The sequence below is a fragment of the Artemia franciscana genome, chromosome 15 (assembly GCF_032884065.1).
Source record: "Artemia franciscana chromosome 15, ASM3288406v1, whole genome shotgun sequence".
NCBI classification, from domain to species: domain Eukaryota; kingdom Metazoa; phylum Arthropoda; class Branchiopoda; order Anostraca; family Artemiidae; genus Artemia; species Artemia franciscana.
This window is the reverse complement of record NC_088877.1, coordinates 39,696,213-39,719,237: the sequence shown is the minus strand read 5'-3', so window position 1 is coordinate 39,719,237 and position 23,025 is coordinate 39,696,213. Positions and strand designations below refer to the sequence as shown.

The 23,025-nt window shown below is 34.7% G+C and overlaps 1 protein-coding gene across 3 annotated transcripts in view; it reads right to left on the bottom strand.

The window, feature by feature from the left end:
* Positions 1-23,025, bottom strand: part of LOC136036461 (uncharacterized) — a 118,659-nt gene that overhangs the window by 78,984 nt on the left and 16,650 nt on the right. For all 3 annotated transcript variants that reach the window (XM_065718703.1, XM_065718705.1, XM_065718704.1), the window contains one exon: positions 13,273-13,356. The gene's annotated coding sequence lies outside the window, so the exon portion shown is untranslated. The remainder of the gene's footprint in view (positions 1-13,272; positions 13,357-23,025) is intronic.

Genomic DNA, 23,025 nt, shown 5'->3' with positions numbered 1-23,025 from the left:
TGATTTTTATGGTTATATATTACGCCATTCTAATGTCATGTTTCCAGCTAAGCTTTTTGTTTAAGATATTAATGACTGTCTCTGTGTTTGAAGGAAAGTACTTAGCAGGTAGGCTTACAGAAAATAAAGGATGGTCTCCTTAGTTCATTACTCTAAGATAAGATTGATGCTTTTTCTGAAATTTATTAGATACTACTCAAAGTGCTTGTCAGAAAACGAATGTATACTCATACAGAAAATGCAGCGCATACTCTTTTGCGTAGAAAGCAAGGGTGTAATTTCGTCAAAATCTTGGGGGGGGGAGGCAAAGTTGCAGCCAATTTTCCCAAATAAAGTGATAATGACAGTAAATACTAAAAAATAAGCCTTTGCTACCATAAAGGTACTATTTAGTGCTATAAAGGTACTTTATAGTACTATATAAAGGTAACTTTTGGTACTATAAAGGTAAAAATGTACTAAAAAACTGATCTGTATCTGTTGATGCTTGAATTATGCAGGTTGATTTTAGTTTTGACAATGATTTTGAAGAAACTAAATTTCAGTCGGGGGAGGGCAAGCTGAGGGGTGGGGGCAAGCCGAGGTCTGGGAGAAGCAGTTGCCCCCATCTCCCATAGCAAAGTACGCTCCTGGTGGAAAAGAAAGGCAAATTTCGTGCGCGTTTTCCGCAAATTTAAAATTAAAAGTCTTCGATACTACCTAATGACGAAAGGAAAAAAAAAAACCAACAGTGTATACACTTTTGTGAGGACTGGAGAAAAAAACATTGCACAGTTGGTTCACAAACAAAATAATAGCCTCTCGTGTCCTCCACCCTCCCAAGAAGAATGAAGCTTCCTGGAATTCCCAATCCTATCTCCAGCAGTCAGAACATATATTTCCTGGGGTGACCAGAACCCACTGGCTCTGATTGTAAGTCTTCCAGCTACCCGTTGTATCATCTCATGTGACTGGTAAAGCGTTACGGACATTTACCAATTATACAAAGTAAGGTGTTTCCGGACAAACTTTTTCGTTTCACTAATCGCTTATATTGGCTCCACTTGTGTTATTAGCGAAAGATGCACTGCCAAAAGTCGTACTTTTTGGCCATTAACCCTAGGCCAAACCAAAAGAAGATCGTCCCCTAATGGGATTAAATAAAAAAATAACACGTTTTTTCAACTGAAAGTATGGAGCAATATTAAAATTTAAAACCAGCAGAAACTTTTACGTATATGAGGGGGTTACTCCTCCACAACACCTCGCTCTTTACGCTAAAGGTTTTTAGTACTTAAAAAAAAGCTTCTTGCTGTTTTGGTTAAACGATCATATTGTTTCAGAAGTCCTTCTTAAAAGGTTGGGATATGGGGTAGTTCAAACTTTAGCGCAAAGAATAAGGTGTTGAGGAGGAGCAGCCTTCCTCATATATAATATATAATATATAATATATATTATATATTATATATATATATATATATTATATTATATTATATATATATATATATATATATATATATATATATATATATATATATATATATATATATATATATATATATATATATATATATATATATATATATATATATTATATATATATTATATATATTATTAATTATATAATTAATATAATTATATATATTATATAATATATATTATGTATATATATATATAAAATATATAATATATAATTATATCATATGTAATAATTTATGTTTATTTTAAGTTTTGATGTTGCTCCCTAGTTTCAGTTGGAATTTTTTTTTTCTTTATTTGATTTCTGATCGTTTTTTAAATAATGCCAGGAAATCTGGCTACTTCTCTAAGGAAAATTCCTCCTCCCAAGGATGTATTCTCTAGACAATTCAATTTTGGTAAAAATTACCCCGGACAATTGCTTTCAACATCTTCACGCGTAAAATTGGGACGGAAAAGAGAAAGCAAGGCATAAGATGAATTTCGCATAGTAATTCTGACAAATTCCTCCAATATAAAACACCCCGAAAACCTCCACATCCATGGAAAATTATCCCCGAGGAAAATCCCACCAGCAGCAAATCCCCCTTCCGAAAAACATATGCATTCTTCCCAATAACAAATACTATACGTAAACAATATGCAATTTTTGTAACCTATAGACCTATCCCCAGGGGCTGTGGAAGGGTCATGATATCCCTAAGGGCATAGTTATCCGGCCTTTTAACTATGCTGAACAAAATAAATATTACAAATTTTTTCATCAGACGATTTTGAGAAAAAAGGGGCGTGGGAGGGGACCTAGTTGCCCTCCAATTTTTTTGATTATTTAAAAGGGGACTATAACTTTTAATTTCCGTTCGAATGAGCCCTCTCAAGATATTCTAGGACCAGTGGGTTGATACAATCACCCCTGGGAAGAACAAACAAATAAATACGCATCCGTGATATTTCTTCTGGCAGAAATTTAAAATTTTACATTTTTTCCTATAGGCGTTTGAAACTTCTACAGTAGGATTATCTGATACGCTAAATCTGATAGTGTGACATTCATTAAGATTCTATGACTTTTAGGGGGTGTTTCGCCCTTTTTCAAAAATTGGGCTAATTTTCTCAGGCTTGTGACCTTTGATGGGTAAGATTAAACTTATTGAAACTTATATATTTGAAACTAGCATAAAACCCCGATTCTTTTGATATATCTATTGGTATCAAAATTCCTTTGTTTAGAGTTTCGATTACTATGGAGCTGGATCCCTCCTTAATTACGGTTCGTTACCACGAACTGTTTGATAGAACAATGTCAAAATAAAATAACGAAATCGGAAATAAGGAAATAAGGAACAATCAAAAAAATTAATAAAAGCAGCCATAGAAGAAAGCAAGAGAAACAGGGGTGTTTGCAGGAGGAGCAGTTGCCCCTGTGGCATTTGGGGAAGGAGTAGTTGCCTCCCCCCATTAAGTTGGAAAAAATTATACAGACCATTACCCTTGACTATCTGGACGTGAACCCCTCTCGTCCCCTCTTCCCCCCCAAAAAATACTGGAGATTCGTCTCTGAAGAGGAGCAGCTGCCTTCCCTCCTCCCTTTGCCAGGACCACCAGGACAGCTTTTCGTAGCTATTCAACGATGCTCTTGGTATTCTTTTTTATTCTTTTGCTTTTAAGAAGTGATAATTATCACTTCTTAAATATATACGCATTTAACAGTTTTTTTGGTTTTACATGAGTATGATCTAAGAGATTTTTTTAGCCCGTACATGAATTTTTTTAGGGGGGATAAAAAATATTATTTGACAATATTAATAAGAAGCGTCCCGAAGCATCTCTGATACCCCAATACGTAATGTTTGATTTTACTCGTTCAATCCTACTATTTCACAAAAGGATAGAAATAGAAGGATTAATTTTACTACCTATTAAGAGATCCTTTCTTAATAAATAGCAAAATCAATTATTTATTTATTCTACCCTCAGAATACCATGCAAATTAACATACCATCGGAGTATAAGTGGTATGGAGACGAGGGAGCTTAGCAGCCTGATGTACTGACGGCATTTGTAAGCAACTTTCATACTATGTAACGAATCTTTATAGTAAATGGGAAATTTAAGTTACGTTATATAAACCTTTTACTTAAACAAGTCTTTTTACGCTTGACTAACAGAAAAAGTCAATAAAACCATTCTATTCATTGTCTAAAATCCTCACGATCATCATAAGAAAACTAATCAAAATTAAAATGTGGAACAGAGATGGATAAGGCCGCATCCAGGGGTTCTAGGGAGTTTGAACACCTCCCCCCGAAATGTTTGTTGAACTCAGAAAAACGGAAGAAAAATGCTTACATAAATTTTTACGTGTTTTTGAGTTTTTGACCCCCCCCCCCCGAAAAAATCTGGGATACGGCCCTGGAGGCAATCATTCAAGCTCTGATTAAGCATGAAAGGATTTTTAATTTATTTTCAAAATTTATTAACAGCTCCTCCAGAAATTCAATTTTGGTGCTGCTATATTGACTTTTCTATACCATAATATAGACCTACGTGATAAAAAATTTGGTACTTGTATGATATACCCACCACACCTTGTAACCTAAGCGACCGCACTCAAGAAGTGAAGTTAGGTTAATCATATTGAAATATACCAAAATATGATGAAATTATAATATTTTAGTGACCAAATTATGGAAACTATAACAGAATTATGGAAAGCAGGGTGCCCAGAATACATTATATTAAATACCGAACCAAACTTAACTAACTTTATATATTAAATATTACACTAAAAACATCTGCATAATAGTTTATCTCACTCAGGCTAAGCTGATTATCTCCGAGTACAAACAGAATACCGGTTTAGTCAAACAGTTCGTGGTAACGAACTGTAGCAAGGAGCGACCCGGCTCAATAATAAAAGAAACTCAAAAAAACAAAATTTTGATATTAAGAGATACATTAAAAGAATCGGATTCTTGTGCTGATTTTAAATATATAAGTTTCATCAAATTTAGTCTTTGTCATCAAAAGTTACGAGCCTGAGAAAATTTGCCTTATTTTGGAAAATAGGGGGAAACACCCCCTAAAGGTCATAGAATCTTAAAGACCATCGCATTCAGCGTATCAGAGAACCCTACTGTAAAAGTTTCAAGCTCCTATCTACAAAAATGTGGAACTACGTATTTTTTTGCCAGAAGACCAATCACGGGTGCGTGTTTATTTTTTATTTTTTACAGGGGTCATCGTATCGACCCGAGTGGTCCTAGAATGTCGCAAAAGGGCTCATTCTAACGGAAATGAAAAGTTCTAGTGCCTTTTTTAAGTGACCAAAAAATTGGAGGGCACCTCCAATTTTTGGAGGTACCCCCTCGCACGCTCATTTTTTTAGTCGAAAACCATAATAAATATGTCTTTGAGATGACTTATTTCCCTACAGTCCCCAGGGGAGGGGCTTCAAGTTACAAACTTTGACCAGTTTTTATCAAACAGCTCGTGGTAACAAACTGTAGTAACGAGCGACCCGGCTCAAGAATAAACGAAACTCTAAAAAACGGAATTTCGATACTAAAAGATGCATCAAAAGAATTGGATTTTTATGCTGATTCTAAATATATAAGTTTCATCAAATTTAGTCTTTGTCATCAAAAGTTACGAGCCTGAGAAAATTTGCCTTATTTTGGAAAATAGGGGGAAACACCCCCTAAAAGTCAAAGAATCTTAACGAAAATCACACCATCGCATTCAGCGTATCAGAGAACTTTATTGCAAAAATTTCAAGCTCCTATCTACAAAAATTTGGAATTTCGTTTTTTTTTGCCAGAAGACAGATCACGGGTGCGGGTTTATTTGTTTTTTTTTTTTTGTTTTTTTTCCAGGGGTCATCGTATCAACCAAGAGGTCCTAGAATGTCGCGAGAGGACTCATTCTAACAGACATGAAAAGTTCTAGTGCCCTTTATAAGTGACAAAAAAATTGGAGGGCTCCTAGGCCCCCTCCCACGCTCATTTTTTCCCAAAGTCAACAGATAAAAATTTTGAGATACGATTTTGTTCACCATAGTCAAAAAACATAATAACTATGTCTTTGTGGATTACTTACTCCCCCACAGTACCCGGGGGAGGGGCTGCAAGTTACAAACTTTGCCTGTTGTTTACATACAGTAATGGTTGTTGGGAAGTGTACAGACGTTTTCAGGGGGATTTTGGGTTTTAGGGGGTTGAGGGGAGGGGGCTATGTGGGAGGATCTTTCCTTGGAGGAATATGTCATGGGGAAAGAGAAATTCAATGAAAAGGGCGCAGGATTTTCTAGCATTGCTATTAAAGAAATAATGAAAAATAAAACATAAAAATTTTTTTTAATTGAAAGTAAGGAGTAGCATTGATACTTAAAACGAAAAGAAATTATTACGCATATGAGGGGTTCTTCTCCTCCCAAATACCTCAATCTTTATGCTAAAGTATCTTTAGTAATTTCAACTATTTATTCTACCGCCTTTCTGATTCAGGGGTCATTCTTAAAGAGTTGGGACAAAACTTAAGCTTTAGTGTAAAGAGCAAAGTATTAACGAGGGGACAAACCCCCTTATATACATAATAAAAATATAAGAATATAGAAGTTTGTTTCATAAGTTAATTCTTAAGTTACGTATATTTTTTACTAATAAAAACGTTCGTCAAAAATTAAAAGTTCTAGTTGCCTTTTTAAGTAACTGAAAAATTGGAGGGCAACTAGGCCTCCTTCCCCACTCCTTATTTCTCAAAATCGTCTGATCAAAACTGAGAGAAATTCATTTAGTCAAAAAAGGGATTAATATGCAAATTTCATTTTAATAATTTATGTTCGGAGAGCAAAATTCAAACATGCATTGATTCAAAAACGTTCAGAAATTAAAAAAAAAAAAAAACTGAAAACTTTTTTTTAACTGAAAGTAAGGAGCGACATTAGCGACAACAAACAGAGATTACTCCGTGTATGAAAGGGGCTGTTCCTTCTCAACGCCCCGCTCTTTACGCTAAAGTTTTTTACTGTTTGATAAAGTAGAATTTAGATAAAGAGTTCAACTTTAGTGTATAGAGTGGGACGTTGAGAAGGGAACAGCCCCTTTCAAACGCGGAGTAATTTTTGTTCGTTTTAAGTTTTAATGTCGCTCCTTACTTTCAGTTGAAAAAAGTTTTCAGTTTTTTATTTAATATATAGTAACGGTTATTGGGAAGTGTACAGATGCTTTTCAGGGGGATTATTTTGAGTTGGGGAGAGGGGTTGAGGGGAGGGGTGATATGTGGGAGGATCTTTCTTTGGAGGAATATGTCATTGGGGAAGAGAAATTCAATGAAGGGGGCGCAGGATTTTCTAGCATTATTATAAAAAAAACAATGCAAAAATAAATATGGAATTTCTTTTTTCAACTGAAAGTAAGGAGTAGATTAAAACTTAAAACGAACAGAGATTATTACGTATATGAGGGGTTCATCTCCTCCTAAATACCTCGCTCTTTACGCTAAAGTATTTTTAGCAATTTCAAATATTTATTTTACGGCCTTTCTGATTCAGGGGTCATTCTTAAAGAGTTGGGACAAAATTTAAGCTTTATTGTAAAGAGTGAGGTATTAACGAGGGACAAACCCCCTCATATACATAATAAAAATATAAGAATATAAAAGTCCGTTACGTAAGTTAATTCTTAAGAAACGTATATTTTTTACTAATAAAAAAGTTCGTTAAAAATTAAAAGTTCTAGTTGCCTTTAGTAGTTCAAGTAACCAAAAATTTGGAGGGCAATTAGGCCTCCTCCCCCACCCCTTTTTCTCAAAATCGTCTGATCAAAACTAAGAGAAAGCCATTTAGCCAAAAAAATTAATATGCTAATTTCATTTTAATAATTTATGTGCGGAGAGCAAAATCAAACATACATTAATTGAAATTCAGAAATTAAATAAGAAAATATTAGTTTTTTAACTGAAAGTAAGGAGCCACATTCAAACACAAAATGAACAGAAATTACTCCGTGTATGAAAGGGGATGTTCCCTTCTCCACGCCCCGCTCTTTACGCTAAAATTCTTTACGATATAATAAAGTAGAATTGAGAGAAAGAGTCAAACAGATTCAGTGTACCAGAGAACCATATAGTAGAAGTTTCAAGCTCCTATCTGCAAAAAAAAAAGGTAAAGAATATGTCATTAGACTTACAGTCCCAACCGGCGGTGCTGATCTCTATTTCTTGGCCCTTCAGCCAGGAAGTGCAATAAAGGGTTGGGGGCCAACCATCCTGTGCTTTCGCATCTCTTCCTGTTTACCTTCCCCATATTTCTCCACGTGTCCATTTAGAGCTGGGTCGACTCGAGCTGAGCTTACAGAGTCGCGCCACTGACCCAAACTAAATAATTGGGTACACTGGGATTTGAACCCTCGCCGTCTCAGACAAAGGATTCTCAATCCAGAATACCAATCCACTTGGCCAGGCCTATCTTCAAAATATAGAATTTTGCTACTTTTGCCAGAAGACAAATCACGGATGTGTGTTTAGTTAATTTTTTTCCAGGGATCGTCACATAAAATTAATAGTCCTAGAAGAGCGGAATTCCAACGGAAATTAAAAGTTCTAGTTTCCTTTTTGAGTGACTAAAAGATTGGAGGGCAACTCAGCCCCCTTGCACGCCCATTTCTTCCCCAAAATTATTTGATCGAAATTTTGAGATGGTCATTTTATTCAGTTTAGTGGAAAGATGAAGTAATTATGTCTTTAGGTGTAAAATGACCACCCACAGTCTGCGGGGAGACGCCTGTAAGCTTATAAGACTTGCCCATTGTTTTCGTATAGTATTTGTTATTGGGAAGCATACATAATTTTCTTGGGGTGGATTTCTAACGGGAGAATCTTCCTTGGGGAGGGAAATTTCTGGGGGCGAATATTCCAGAGAAAATGTTCTCATTGCCAAATTTTTCATATGAAGATGTTCCGGCGGAGGGTTTTATTGGTGTATTTTGATTTCCGGGAAATAATTTGTACTTAAATAGACATTTCTGGCATGATCGACAAACCAGTCAGAAATTAAAGTCTTATAAATGTTATTATAATGAATGTTAAGGGATGTTAAAGTATGTTAAGGAGAATACTTTGCTCTGTACGCTAAAGTTTGTCTATTTGTCCCAATTTATTAAGGGCGTTTACTGAAACACGGGGGCCAGTTTAATTAGAATAGGAACTGTTTTAAAAGTGCTTACAGCTTCAGCGTAAGAAGCAAGGTATTGAGGAGTGGGCAAACCTTTATAAACAAAATAAATCAGCCAAAAATAATATGTAAGTTTGTTAGTATTTGTTAATTAATATGTAAATTAATATGCAAAATGTGTAAGATTAAAAATAGTGTTTAGATTAAAAACACTTTTTAGATTGTACTTTTAAGATTGATCAATTGAATTAACATTGCAAATCCAGAAATTGCAGAATCAAAACTTTCTGAGACACAAAAAGGCAATAGCCTGTTATTCGTAGTTCAGCATGATGATGATTATGATGATTTTATTAAGTGATTAAACCTTTACAAGTATTTCACTGCTAAATGTCTACAAACTAGCATTACAAAGAATGAAAAAAAAACTAGAATAAATGAAACTAATAAATGCTACAATCAAAGGCAACAATCAGGTATAAATATCAAATATTAACATGAAACCAGTCTTCTAGTTGAATACAAAAATCTGTTCAAATATTTCCTTAATACTTTATCAGAAATTACTGAACTAGGACAAAGTGGGAAATTAATTCCTAAGCAGTAGTTCAGCATTCTTGCTTGAATTACATGTGAGTTGTTCTTTCTGCTTTTTCGTTGTTTTGCTAATGTAAATGCTTTTTTTTCGCTTTTTTTTCTTCTTCTTTTCAATATTCCATCCACTCCGTTTTTAAAGACTAGTTTTCAAATAAGTAAATTTAAGTACGCAATTCGATAATGCTGACCATATATGAATATCAAATCTTTGGCGTCACTTGAAATTGTTTTATATTTTTTTTTTGTCTTCTTAATTTGCTAAAATATTAATTCATGGCGCCAAGTTACTTGTCCTCTTCGTATTGAATAAAGCAAACAATTCGCGCCATTAATTGTATCCGATGTCGTAAAGTGTCACACAAATTGCCAATTTGCAAATTTGAAGCCATGACATCTAAATGGCAACGTTTTCAGCATTTACTGAATAATTTTCTTTTTCATTAGCGCAAATATTCTTAAGGTATGAGATGATACATATTCATTACGCAGGAGCTGTTTAGGGGTAAGGGGTAATAACGAAAAATGTATTTAATAATTTGAATAAGAATTTCAGGGGCCGGGCCCCGAGGCTCCCCGTGTGTGTGCCTGTACTAAATCATTGAAAGACCTTCAACTGAATAATATAATAAGACAAAATAAATATAAACAAAAATAAATATAAAACATATAAAAATGTTTTATATTAATATAAAACAAAAATAAAGATACAGTAAGTTTAGACAAGATATAATACAAGCCACTTCCCCATCCTCGAAGGCTTACTTAAGGAATTTTGGGTTTCTATTTATGGTGCAACTATAAGCAGTGAAATTCCTATCCAACATGTAGTGGAAATTTTTACTCAAGGATTCCTTAGAAGGCTTCCCTAGAAAAATTTTTGTAGGGTCGCTAGCGGCTTAGAAATGAATACATTGCATTGTGTGCCATGTATTAAAACGTTCTTAAGGTATAATATACTTAAAAGATCTTCAATTGAAAAACATAAGCTAAGGAGGAAAGTGAATTACAATAAGCTTATATAAAACATACTATTAGCCCCTCCCCCTTGCTTTAAAAAAGATCCTGTTAAAGGTTTGATGAAAGCATATTCGGAGTTGCGAAATTATTATCTAAGTTTGTTTATTAAATTTTTAAAATCATGTAGGATCACTATATATTTTAGGATTTTGGCAATAATCAAACACATTTTTGCTGATTTGATTTAGTCAAGTAACATCGGTTGATGTGGGCACTTAAAATGGCACTCTCTCGGCATAGAAAGTTCTCGTCGAAAGACTTAAGCGATTTGCCAAAAGTTTAATGGTCAAACAGTTCGTGGTAACGAACTGTAATAGTAACCGAAACTCTAAAAACGGAAATTTGATACCAATAGATACACCAAAGAATTGGATTTTTATGCTGATTTCAAATATTTAAGTTTCATCAAGTTTTATTCTGGTTATCAGGTAAGTTATTCTGGTGAGGTTATCAGCCCTACTCATGTTAATTTTTGATCGTTTTGATTTGACTCGGCTATTTGCTGTAATTTCTGTTCGTTTTCAGTTAAATTCACTTAGTGATAGTGATTTCTGGTAGTTAACAGTGATTTGTGGTAGTTTATATAGTTAATGGGAGCAACAAGGCTCAATAATAACCGAAACTCTAAAAAACGGAATTTTGATACCAATAGACACATCATAATAATCGGATTTTTATGCTGCTTTCAAATATGTAAGTTTCATCCCCCTGAAAGTCGTAAAATCTTAATGAAAATAGCAACATCAGATTTAGCGTATCAGAGAGCCCTACTTTAGAGGTTTCGGGCTCCTATCTGCAAATATGTGGAATTTTGTATTTTTACCAGAAAATAGATCACGGATGCGTGTTTATTTGTTTTTTTTTTTTTTGCTTTGTTTTGTTTTTCCAGGTGTGATCGTATCGACCCAGTGGTCCTAAAATGTCGTGAGAGATCTCATTCTAACGAAAATTAAAAGTTCTAGTGCCCATTTTAGGTGACCGAAAAATTGGAGGGCACCTAGGCCCCCTCTCACGCTCATTTTTACCAAGGTCAACGGATCAAAATTTTGAGATATTAACAAATTTGGACATAGTCGAAAAACCTAATAACTATGTTTTTGGGGACGACTTACTCCCCGACAGTCCCCGTGGGAGGGGCTTCAAGTTACAAAATTTGACCGGTGTTTACATATAGTAATGGTTATTGGGAAGTGTGCAGACGTTGTCAGGGGGATTTTTTGGTTGGGGGAGGGGTTGAGGAGAGAGGATTACGTGGGAGATCTTTCTATCGAGGAATTTGTAATGGGGATGGGAGAATTTCCATGACAGGGACATTTGTTTGTGTTTTTTCCAGGGGTAATCGTATTGACTTGATGGTCATAGAATGTCGCACGAAGGCTCATTTGAATGGACATTAAAGGCTCTAGTGCCCCTTTTTACTGACCAAAAAATCGGAGGGCAACCCAGCCCCCTTCCATGCTCATTTTTCCCCAAAGTCACCAGATCAAAATTTTGCGATAGAAATTTGTTCAGCATAGTCAAAAAATCTAATAACTATGTCTTTGAGGATGACTTAATCCCCCACAGTCCCTGGGGGAAGGACTGCAAGTTATAAACTTTGCATACTGTTTACATATAGTATTGGTTATGGGGACGTATACAAACATTTTCAGGGATATTATTTCGGTGAGGGGATCGGGGGCTATATGGGAGGATTTTCCCACGGAGGAATTTTTCATGGGAGGATTTTTCCACGAAGGGGGGGGGGGCCGGATTTCCCAGCATTATTTAAAAAATGATCAGAGATTAGATAATAAAAAAAAAATTTTCAACTGAAAATAAGGAGCAATATTAAATCTCAAAATGAACAGAAATTAGTACGTATGTGAAGAAGTTCATCCCCTCGTCAAAACCTCGCTCTTTGCGCCAAAGTCCGATTCTTTAAGAATGACCCCTGAATCACAAAAGCCGTCTTATTAGAATAAATAACTCTTTTGAAAGTACTATAAAAAAAAACTTTAGGGTAAAGAACGAGGTGTTAGTGAGAGGGCGAACCCCCTCATATACGTAATAATTTCTGTTCGTTAATATTGCTCCGTACTTTCAGTTGAAAAAACTTATTTTTTATTACATTCAGTTGAAAAACTAAAAATTTAATTACATACAGAAATGTACCACTGAATAGCATTTTACTGTGGACAAGGCCAAAAATGTTCAACCTTCGGCAACTGCTGGGACATGGACAAGAGAAGGCTGTAGCCTTGCGCCGCTCCAAAATTCCAAAATCGTAAGATTTTCTCGGCTCATCTTACTCCAATTATAAAATAAAATATTTTATTATTCCCCCCTCCACCCCCAAAAAATTCTGGGTCTGTTTCTGTGCGATCTGTCCATCTTCTTTGGCAAAAATCTGCATAATTACACAAAAATACATAAATTCAGACTAGCAATTTTCTTATTACAGCATCAGACTGCTTCAAATGGGCACCAATGGGCAAAATGGGCACCAAAAGAATGGGGCAATTCAATTCTTTTTTCTGAAGATAACATTTTTTTCGTTAATGGAAATCGGTAGAAATATCTCCCACCCCCAAATTTTACGAAGCCACAATTTTGTAGCTTCGTGAAAAAAAAATTTCCCCCTCCCTACGGTATTGTGGATTGGTGCCACTCCAAACCAATCAAAAAAAAAACAAATCAGGATACTCGATTAACCACCCCATAACATTTGAAATACATCTCCGCTTCCCAAATTTCGACTTTAAGAAAAAAAATTAAAAAAGGATACATTCCTTTTTTTCAAAAGGGAATTAAAAAAAAATGGAAGATGGAAATTTGAATCAACACAACAATGTTTATTTAATCAACACTTTGATTCTTTTGCCAGTCACAAAGGAGATCGTTTTTTTTTATGTATGTACTACTTCCTTTATATTAAAATATAAAATAAATAGCATGTTCCAAAAACAGATTCAAAATTCAAAGCCAAATAAGGGGTGAAAATTATTGAACGAAATAGCTTTATTAAAACCATATAAAGTTATATATACCTCTATTAAAAGCTGCAAAAATGAATAACAAGATATTCAACGTTTCTTCAATGACTCTCTTTTTCCATTTAAACAAGTTTCCACCTGAAAGAATATTATTTTGATTAGACCGTGTGATCATTAAAAGATCATCAAACTGAAAGGACAGGCGAAAAAAAAATATTAAGCCACATATCATAGGCAGTGCAATAGCGCTGCCTAAGTAAAGAGCGATGTGGGCACAATGTATTATTATTATTTTTTTTGGTTTTAGACCAGGGCACTTCGTATCTAAGGAGTTGTCGCAAAAATTTCAAAAAAGGACTAATTCGATTTGAAATTGAAAAGGCTAGTACCCTTTCAAATAGTCGAAAGTGATTAGAGGATAACTAACCCCCCTCCCACGCCCACCAATTCCCCAAACACATCCAATCAAAATTTTGAGATAGCCATTTTATTGAACGTAGTTGAAAGGTTCGGAAATTATGTCTTTTAGGGCGACAGTCCCCCCCAAAGCCCTCAAAGTAAGGGTTGTAAGTTGAGCCCTGGGGACATATAAAGTTTTTGTAGAAAGTGTTGTCGTAAAAACCTCAAAAAGGGCTCATTCGATTGGAAATTGAGAGGGCTAGTGCCCTTTCTGATAGTTGAGATTAATCCGGGGACCCCCCCCCCTCCACACCATCATTTCCCCTAATACTTCCGATCAACATTTTGTTATAGCCATTTTGTTCAACGCAATTGGAAGGTCCGAAAATCATGTCTTTGAGGAAGAAAATTCCCCCGCCACAGCTTTCAGGGGACGGGTTGTAAGTCATGCCCTGGAGTCGAAAGTCGAAAAGTGAGAGGCAGGTAGACGTCCTACCCCCACTCCCATCATTTCCCCAAACACTTCCAATCAAAATTTTGAGATAGCCATTTTGTTCAAAGTAGTTGAAGGGTCAGGAAATCATGTCTTTGAGGATGACAACCCCCCACAGCCCCCAGGACAAGAGTTGTAAGTTATGCTCTGGGGGCATGATTATGCCCTGGGGATTTTATCATTATGTTGTTATGATTGTAAAAACTGTTTTTTTTTTTCAGTTTACAAATTTTCTTCTCTTTTCTCTTTTTTTCCCTTATGTTGTATTCTGTCATTTAGACCTGCGTCCCTTTTTGTTTTGACAGGTTATAAATAAATTGAACTGAATATAAGGTTTTTATAGAAAGCGCGGTCATATAAACTTCTGAGGAGACTCATTTGAATGGTAATCAGAAGTTCTAGTGTCCTTTTTAGGAGTCAAAGTCATGAGAGGGCATCTAGCCCCCACCCACCCCCACACACACGTCATATTGTAATGAAATGCATTTAATAAAAATTTTAAGACAGCCATTTTATTTAAAATAGTCCGAATATCGTATAAGAAGGCTTTTGGGGTTGAAGCAAACCCCCATAACCTGGGGGAAAGGGTTGTAAGTTATTCGCTGGGGGAAGTTTTTTATAGAAAGAATGGTTTTATAAGCTTTAGAGGAGGCTCACTTGATAGAAAACTGAAAGGCCTAGTTCCTTTTTAAGAGTCAAAAGTGGAGGGCAACTATCCCCCCCTCAACTGCCCTTCTTTTCACCAAACGAATATGACTGAAATTATGAGATAGCGATTTTTCTCAAAATAGTCCAAAGAACATATAACAATGCCTCTAGGGTTGACACAATCCCCCCGTACTCTGGGGATAGGGTTGAAAGTAATGGCGCGTGGTTATATAAGATTTTTATGGAATCAGCGGTCGTATTCACTGCAAGTGGGGCTCGTTTTATATGAAATTGGAAGTTATAGCGTTCTTTTTAAGAGTCAAAAGTGATTTAAAAGCAACCAGCCCCCGACATTCCCCAAAGATATCCAATCAAAATTTGGAGATAACAACTTTGTTCACTGTTGTTGAAGGGTCCGAAAATTAGGTATTTGAGGAAGACGCCTCTGTCCCCACAGCTCTCAGGGTAAGGGTCGTAAGTTATGCCCAAGGGGCATATAAGGTTTTTATAGAAAGGTTAGTCGTATATACTTTGGAGGGGACTCCAAGGAATGGAAACCAAAGTTTCTAGTTTCTCATTTTAAGAGTCAAGGTGATCAGAGGGCAGCTGCCCTCCCCCCATACGTTGCTTTTTCCTGAAAACCATCCAATAGAAAATTTGAAACAGTCATGTTATTCAAAATAGTCCAAAATTCATATAATAAGGCTTTTGGAGCTGATACAAACCAACAGAGTTCTGGGGGCAAGAGTTGTAAGTTGCGCCGCGGGTGTATTTAAGATTTTTATGGAAAAGATGGTTGATGAATTTTAGAAATTTATATAAAAATCTAGGACAGATATATTTGCTATTTTCATTGAAAAGTACCTCCTACTGTTTTCATTGAAAAAAATCACCTTCCTAAATTTTGGAAAATAGATTTTGCCCCCTCCTAGACTTTTGTAAATCCACACCCATATCTATTGCTTGCAAAGAGGGAAACATATATAAGGAAACTGATAATTAAACAATAGATCGCGTAGCCTTACGACTAATGAGCGTTGGCCTTTTCTATTTTTAAACAATAGTTTACGCTATTCTACATATTCCCATTTTAGTTCTCGAAGAATATCATGGATTTAAGAATATTCTAGAATTTCATGAAAGACCCATTAAATATAAGTAAACAATAAAGATTCAAATAAAGATATAAATAGATATTTTACACACAAATTAACAAATAAACAATAAAAAATAAAATATAATTTCAAAAATAGACAGAAAATAAAATAAAAATTATGCATTAAGATAGAAAACCAGTCAATTAAAGCCCAGGTAACACATTATCAGTTAGGCACATAATTACAGAGTAATTGCACCCTATTATACATTCCAAATGGGTAATTTACGTTGTAATTAGCAAAAACCCAGGGAGTTTCTATTCTACTTTCAATTTGCCACTTCAATTATAAGGAAAAAATTTATTATAGTAGTCCTTATTATTTGCAGTAGAGACAAACTTGGGAGTAAATACACCCGACGACGGGGTTAAGCCGGAAAAAACTACCATAGATTTATTGTGTTCAAAACCCCAATATACAGATTTTCAGATCCTAAAATAAAAAATTTGTTGAAGTTTGAGATGAACAGCACTTGAAAGCCTCCGTCGAAAAGCTGCAGAGCTAGATTTTTCAATTGTTTCGGGTGGGTATAAATAAAGTCCTCATAAGGTTCTGGTAAGGAATTTTCAAGCTCCTACCCTCCTACCTTACTCCTTTAAAGGCACTGATTTGCCATGAACCTTGAACAAGTTCTGTGCTAGGACAAAATTTGGTGATTTGTACAAGCAAATCGTGGGAATTCCCATGGGGGGGAATGCCAGCCCATTTATAGCTGACTTGTTTTTAAGTCAACTAGAATATAAATATATGATGGATAAGAATAATCCAAATAATTTAAAACATGTTTTGTCAAATAATAAAAGATATTTAGATGATATTTTGGTCTTAAATTGTAAGGATTTCATTGATATTTCTAAAAATATATATCCATCAGAGCTTACTCTTGAACCTAGTCATGGCGCTGGTCATGAAGATCATTTCTTAGATTTAAATATTAATATTCGTGATAATAAGAAATCAAGTTTTAAAATGTATAATAAAACGGATGATTTTGATTTTGAAGTGATTAGTTTCCCATTCCCTGAAAGTAATATACACTCAAATATCACGTATTCGGCGTTTTTCTCACAGTTACTTCATTATGCAAGGATTTGTAGTAAATATATTGATTTAAAAAATAGATGTAAAATCTTAAGCTAAAAATTGATATCAAGAGGTTTTTCTGCAAATAAATTAACTTGGCAATTTAAAAAATTTAGTTTTCATTATAATGAATTTTTAAATAAATATCAAAAGAATTATCTGGAAATACTTAAAGAAATTTTCAACTAATTTCGGAGGTTCGACAAATGATGATGCAGCGCCATTTATTTTGAATTGTGTTTCTAATAGAGCGGATTTTTTTAAAAAATAGCCACATGGTAAAGATGAATTCTATAATTGTTTATTTCATTCAATTTCTTATTTTGCAATGTGTTAATATTTGTGATTTGGTAAAATTTATCATATTTAGTTTACCTATTGTTGCTAAAAAGAAGGATATATTAACAGGGTAAGTTTGTTTTGGTGTTACTTGGTTGTTTTACATTTCCTGTTTTTTTTTTCATAGGCATGTATTTTGGGGGTGATACCTGACACGGGGATGCCATGGACATTCTGTGGTAGCCACAACACTTGGCTGGGTAGAGAATTTAAAGTGGCGAAACCCTATAGGCAAGTGTATTCTCCTGATGAGCCCTTGTGTTGGGTTGTTGCCTCTGAATTATCTGTCTTTATTATTTTTTCTATTGTTTGGTAAATGACGACTTATACTTATTGACGACATGACTGCCTGTCCATGGATTATTCTTTATGGTTGATTGTGTATGGCTATGCTGTTTGATCTATGTGATTGTATGGATGAGTAGGGTTAAGGCCTCATTCAAGTGCTTGTCTATACTAATCACTAATTTAGGAAAACAGTCTTCCTTTTCTCCTTCTGTCTCTCTTTTTTTTTATGTGTTGTGCTGTTGCATTGGTGATTTCTCTTTTCATGATATCCCGAATTTGATATATAGGTCTTTCAACCTCATACTTCCATTTCTTCCTAGCTTATAAGGTCCGAAAGATTCAAGAAAATCCGTCCTAGCCATGGAAAAAATATCAGTATCAAGTTGATTTCAGTATTTACCTTTCTTGCACTGTAGGCCTATGCAAAGTTGGCTTATGGTCCAAGAAAGGTAGATTCTTGACAAAGCCTTATCCAGGGGTTAGGGTGTTTGAACCCCCAATATTTGTCAGGCTCGTAAAAACTTAACAAAAATGAATAGAAGAACTTTATGCGTCTTTTAATGTTTTTTTTGTAGCCCTCCCCTTGGAAACGCGCCCCACTCTTTACGCTAAGTTTAATTCTTTCTCTTAACTCTTCTTTTTAAAACAGTAAAAAAAACTTTAGCGTAAAGAGCGGGGCGTTGAGGAGGAAAAGCCCCTTTCATATAAGGAGTAATTTCTGTTCGTTCTAAGTTTTAATGTCGCTCCTTACTTTCATTAAAAAAACTGTTTTTTATTTTAATTTCTGGACGTTTTTGAATTAAAGCATGTTTTGATCTTGGCTCTCCGCACATGAAAAATTAAAACGAAATTTGCATATTAATTTTTTTTTTGGCTAAATGGCTCTCTCATAGTTTTATTCGGTAGATTTTGAAAAAAAGGAGCGAGGGAGGAGGGTTAATTGCCGTCCCATTTTTGATTCCTTAAAAAGGCAACTAGAACTTTTATTTTGTTACGAACGTTTTCATTAGTAAAAATATACGTAACTTACGAATTACCTTACGTAACAAACTTTTGAAAAAAAATTTGAGTTACTATTAAACATTTAAAACTTATTTAGGTGCCTATCGCTTCTTCATCTGCACCAATAACTTTAAAGACGATAATATAAAAAAGGAGCAAAACATGATCTTTGACCCCCTACCTGGGAAAACGGGATACTCACATGTTATAGAGACAACACTCAAAAGGTGAAATTTCGGTTAATCCTAATGAAATATACCAAAATATGATGAAAATATAATGCTTTAGTAACAAAATTATAGAAACTACAACAGAAAATTATGGAAAGCATGCTGCCCAGAACGCATTATATTAAATACCTAACATAACCATCTCTATATATTAAATCAAACAGTTCGTGGTAACAAACTGTAGTAAGGAGCGACCCGGCTCAATAGTAAACGAAACTCAAAAAAAGGAATTTTGATGCTAAAAGATACATCAAAAGAATCAAATTTTCATGCTGATTTTAAATATATAAGTTTCGTCAAATATAGTCTTTGTCATCAAAATTACGAGCCTGAGAAAATGTGCCTTATTTTGAAAAATAGGGAAACAGCCCCGAAAAGTCATAGAATCTTAACGAAAATCACACCATCGCATTCAGCGTATCAGAGAACTTTAAAGCAAAAATTTCAAGCTCCTATCTACAAAAATGTGGAATTTCGTATTTTTTGCCAGAGCACAGATGACGGGTGCGTGTTTATTTGTTGTTTTTTTTCAGGGGTCATCGTATCGACCAAGTGGTCCTAGAATGTCGCAAGAGGGCTCATTCTAACGGAAATAAAAGTTTCTAGTGCCCTTTTTAAGTGACCAAAAAATTGGAGGGCACCTAGACCCCCTCCCACGCTCTTTTTCCCAAAGCCAACGGATCGAAATTTTGAGATAGCCATTTTGTTCCACATAGTCAAAACCATAATAACTATGTCTTTGTGGAAGATTTACTCCCCCAGAGTCCCTGGGAGAGGGGCTGCAAGTTACAAACTTTTACATACAGTAATGGTTATTGGGAAGTGTACAGACATTTTCAGGGGGATTTTTTTTTGGGGGGGGGGTTGAGGGGAGGGGGCTATGTGGGAGGATCTTTCCTGGGAGGAATATGTCATGGGGGAAGAGAAATTCAATGAAAAGGGCGCGGGATTTTCTAGCATTACTATAAAAAAAACAATGAAAAAATAAACATGAAAAAGTTTTTTCAATTGAAAGTAAGGAGCAGCATTAAAACTTAAAACGAACAGAGATTATTACGCATATGAGGGGTTCTATAAATACTTTAGCATAAAGAGCGAGGTATTTAGGAGGAGATCAATACCTCGCTCTAAAGTATTTTTAGTAATTTCAACTATTTATTCTACGGCCTTTCTGATTCAGGGGTCATTCTTAAAGAATTGGGATAAAACTTAAGATTTAGTGTAAAGAGCGAGGTATTAACGAGGGGACAAACCCCTTCATACCCATAATAAAAAAATAAGAATATAGAAGTTTTTTACTTAAGTTAATTGTTAAGTTACGTATGTTTTTTACTAATAAAAATGTTCGTTAAAAATTAAAAGTTCTAGTTGCCTTTTTAAGTAGCCGAAAAACTGGAGGGCAACTTGGCCTCCTTCCCCACCCCTTATTTCTCAAAATCGTCTGATCAAAACTAAGAGAAAGCCATTTAGCCAAAAAAAAGAATTGATATGCAAATTTCATTTTTATGATTTATGTGTGGAGAGCCAAAATCAAACATGTATTAATTCAAAAACATTCAGAAATTAAATTAAAAAAAACTAGCCCCCGCTCTTTACGCTAAAGTTTTTTACTGTTTAATAAAGTAGAATCGAGAGAAAGAGTCAAACTTTAGCGTAAAGAGAGGGGCGTTGAGAAGGGAACAGCCCCTTTCATACACGGAGTAATTTCTGTTCGTTTTAAGTTTTAATGTCGCTCCTTACTTTCAGTTAAAAAAACTAGTTTTGTTTATTTAATTCCATATCAAGAACGAAGTGTGGTGGCTATAACACGTAAGTACCACAAATTAATCTCAAGAAATAGTTTTCGGCATTTATTTTTTGGTGTGAGATAGAGTGAGAAGTGTGATGACATCCGTTTCTTCTGGGTTTGTTAGTTTATACTGTTTGCATTGTCGCCCGGCTTTCGAGCCAGTCTCCATGCCGGGGATGTTATGCGAATAGTTTTAAATATGTATAGTTAAAGAATAATAGAGAACTTGAACTTGAACCAAAAACACGCAAGTACCAAAGACAGAAACAAGCAAATGGGCAAAATATGGATTATTCAATGAAAAATGAAACTTATCGGAGAAAAAACTTTTCCCATATCTTTGTCCATTCTATAAAAGTTTTATAGCATTAACCCCCTCCCCCTCTAAAAATTTTTTACATGAGTGTCAATGCTTCTTCTTGTAACCAGGGTTGCCAACTTGCCCACTTATCGTATGAAATATATTGTTTTTTACATCAGAGGGGATGCAGAGGAGTGAGAATCACTCTTTTAGGGTGTCAGGTTTCGTTCACTTTCAACGTCAGTAATTGGCAACTTCGTCAGAAGTGCATTTTACCCAAGGAACACGGTTGTCAACTTGCACTTTTCGTTTGAAATATATCCTCAGAGGTGATGCGCAAGCAGTGGCAGCCGTGTGCATGAAAAATTAATGAATTGCACTCTTTTGGGGCAAAATCACTTTTTCGGCCTCGATTTGCACTCTTTTTTAGACGTCGCCAGTTGACTACCCAGCTTGTAACTATACTTGACTCTATTGTCTTTCACAACTTGGAGTTAGTGCTGAAAACATTACTAAACAGTTTTACCGATTCAATCGCTTATAAATTACAAATCAAGAAAATATGCATCAATGATAACATACTTTGAGAGCTAAAGGTCATTCTAACCACGATTAAAATAAAATACCCTTATGGTGAGTACAATAGCAAACTTGAAACCTTTGCCATATTACATAAATAATTAGTTATTCACCTCCATAGTTTTAATTACCTTTTTTGACCAGGTGCTTGGACTTAGACAAAGTGATTTTTTTAACTGTAATAACATTTAATTGAAATCTTGATTTCATTTTTTTTTTTTTTTTTTTTTTTTTTTTTTTTTTTTACAGTATTAGGCTTGTAGTACAAATTAGACTATATTTTGCTTTTAGCCTGTGATAGTTGTTTGTCATAAAGTATGATCATTTTATACCCATTAATCACACAAAATTCAATTCAGTTCTTGAACAAGGACTCTTCTTTGTTATATTTTACTAATTTGTGTTAAAATTTTATTGGCCATATTACGCTTGACTGATATTTTTAACTTTATCTTGATGTATTGGTTGATTGGTTGAATTTCTTATACTGAACCCAAGAAGCGAATTCGGCTCTATTAGAGCTTGTCATAGCCTTTTAAGAATAAATATTTTTGTATCTTATCTACCTAAAGTTTTCTCTGATGATTTTTTACAGTATGGTATGCCACAGTGGCGGTTCTGGCCTCTCTTGCGCCCGAGACAAAATTAGCGCCCTCTCCCCGTCTCCAAAAAAAATGTTCAGGCCAAATTCTAATAAAATTTTCATTTATCAACAAAGTCATTTTTAATCTATTAATTCATTAATAGTTTATCGTTTAATTATTTTCTAATTTATTCTATAATTTGTTTAATTCCTATTAATTATTTTAGTTTGATTATTTTATTATTATTATTAAATCATTTTGAATTTGTTTATCAATTACAATAACATATTATCTATTTTCATTAATAAATTGCATTCTCTGCTTTATTTCAATAAAAATAAAAATTTCTAAAATTGTAAAATGATTATAACCGTTATATTATTCATTTTAAATTTTGCTCCCCCAAAATTTCAGCACCCGCGGAAAGTGTCCCCTCTCATACGGCGTACATAGAGCCTTTCATGCTAGCATACCTTAAGACTTAATGCTACGTTATGTAATCTTACAGAGCAAATTTTGTCCTTAACAGAGCAAATTTTGTCCTTAAAGTAGGCAGTGTTATGTACATTCAATGGCGTAAATTAAGGGAGTGTGGCAAGGGAGGGCACGTGCCCCCTAGATATTTTTTCCCTCCCCTAGACTTTGAAAGCTACCTTTTAGGTAGCATTTAATCAATGAAAAACTCTTTTTTTTGTATCGTCCGAGAAGATTGAAAAAAGAAAAATTCATGCCCCCTAGACTTTGAAAAAATTTATTGGCCTCCCCACACTAAGTTTTTGTTGATTGACGTCATTGTATAGACTCAGTCTCTTTTTAGAAGTCTCTTTTCAGTCTCGTTGTGTAGACTAAGTCTGTGTTAAGTCAAGTAAGTTGATGTTATATTACATAAAAGTCGAAACAGCAGCAACAAAAGCA